General features: G+C 42.6%; 1 protein-coding gene across 1 annotated transcript in view; it reads right to left on the reverse strand.

Annotated features, from left to right (window-relative positions):
• wu:fa25f02 (uncharacterized protein C11orf24) overlaps positions 1-979 on the reverse strand; it is a 5140-nt gene extending 4161 nt beyond the window's left edge. The window contains exon 1 of the mRNA XM_034879793.1: positions 889-979. The gene's annotated coding sequence lies outside the window, so the exon portion shown is untranslated. The remainder of the gene's footprint in view (positions 1-888) is intronic.
• Between the last annotated feature and the right edge of the window lie 1018 nt (positions 980-1997).

Raw genomic sequence — 1997 nt, forward strand, 5'->3', positions numbered from 1 at the left:
ACGACTCATTTCTGATCTCCACAAACCAATGGGTGACGTCACTCATGCTCTGTCCATTTATATTAACGGTCTATGGTACGGATGCATACGTGGAGAAAAGTAGTGGTAGACACACACCAAGCATGCGGGCTGGTCTAGATACACGACCCAACGAGTCCAACGAGAAAGCCTCAGGACCAAAGTCTATTCAAAAACCAGGCTGTTTAACGCAACTCATCCCCTCACACTACCAACCAACGCAAAACGTTATTTAAACTAATGTCTTGATAATCCAACAATTAGCCACATGCACTGCAGAGTTACTCTCAGGAAAACAGTTACAGACGTCTAACGTTATCTCAAAAATATATTAAATGTGTTGCTGGGTCCTTGTACAGTCTGTGGGTCCTCGGTCAGCTCCCTACATGCGTCCGTCCTGTGGTCAATAAGCCAAATGAACAACCATAGACTGTATATAATAAAAAATATATAGTCTATGGGGACAACTCCTGAGAGCACACTACCGCCGACATTGGGCCAAGTACCGTTTAAAGCTTGGAATTTAGCGCCGTCGGCAGCACCAATAACAGTTGGGATGGGCGATACCAAAGTTTAGCCCACATTCGACTAACTTACTGCTAACACGGGAACATGAAGCAACACGAAAACAAATGCTTACATCTCAAACTGTTAAGGTGCCAGTAAGCAGTGTGAATTGAAACATGAGTCAACAGTAAATAATGAAAATATATCACCCTTTTCACAGAGCACTCCGCTAACATGCCAATTGGAGCCTAGCTATAATGCTAACTAGACATTTACACGAGTGAAGGGTTTCTTAATAGTCTAGCTAAAGTAAACGCAAGCGCTAATATGCTGTCTACAATTAAGGTGACTTCGGAGACTTACCAGCGATATGTTGGGGCAAATTTGATGAAGACAACACGGACAGGCGTGTACCATAGACAGCGGGCTGAGGAACTCAACATTTCCTGTAAGCTTCTTCTGCGCCTTTAATTCTGGCAGCGTAGACTCATCATCGGCGTATTTCCGCCCTCTGCAGGTCACACCAAACGATACAGGATGCGATTAAAATGCCTGTTCTTGCTTTAGTTTGCAGCAGGAACATAATCAACAACAACAACAACAACAACAACAATAATAATAATAATAATAATAATAATAATAATAATACAGTCCAATCAGGCGAGATAGTTTTGTCTAGATAGTTTTCTACCCACACCCACCCCCAGCCTCCACCTTGCCCCCCCCTCTCTCCTCCTCAAAAGCTACAGACTCAGAAATGGCACACACTAAGGAAAGTTCATTCTGCAGCAAGGCTGAAAATCTCTATAGAAGAGACTTCAGATCCAGTATTAGGGGACCTCTAAGGTCTATGTAAAAAAGACTTCAGATACAGTATTAGGGACCACTAAGGTCTATATAAAAGAGACTTCAGATACAGTATTAGGGACCACTAAGGTCTATATAAAAGAGACTTCAGATACAGTATTAGGGACCACTAAGGTCTATATAAAAGAGACTTCAGATACAGTATTAGGGGACCACTAAGGTCTATATAAAAGAGACTTCAGATACAGTATTAGGGACCACTAAGGCCTATATAAAAGAGACGTTATTTCATGTCAATAAAGTTCTTCTGTCATTCAGAATTGATAAGAAACAGTTCTCTGCCAATGCTGGGTAAATAAATGGAGAGAGAAAAAGACCCTCCAAAGATGTAATTCTGTATTCAAAAGAGATAAACTAAGTTAGGCTTATTGCCAAGGTGTATGTCATTGTCCACTTCAGCACTGAGCTGAGGACAGCGACACAAGCCTGAGGACACTGAGGACAGCGACACAAGCCTCACAGATCGGCTCGCTGTCCTCTGCAGAAAAGCGCTGAGACCGAGTTGAAGGGGACTCATTTGAACACGCCCATCCAGTTTTCTGGAGGCCCACCTGCAAGCAAAATGTTATGCTAGCTGATGTTGATTGATGATTTAGAAGGGGAGT

Source organism: Etheostoma cragini, chromosome 8, assembly GCF_013103735.1.
Source record: "Etheostoma cragini isolate CJK2018 chromosome 8, CSU_Ecrag_1.0, whole genome shotgun sequence".
In the NCBI taxonomy this organism is placed as follows: domain Eukaryota; kingdom Metazoa; phylum Chordata; class Actinopteri; order Perciformes; family Percidae; genus Etheostoma; species Etheostoma cragini.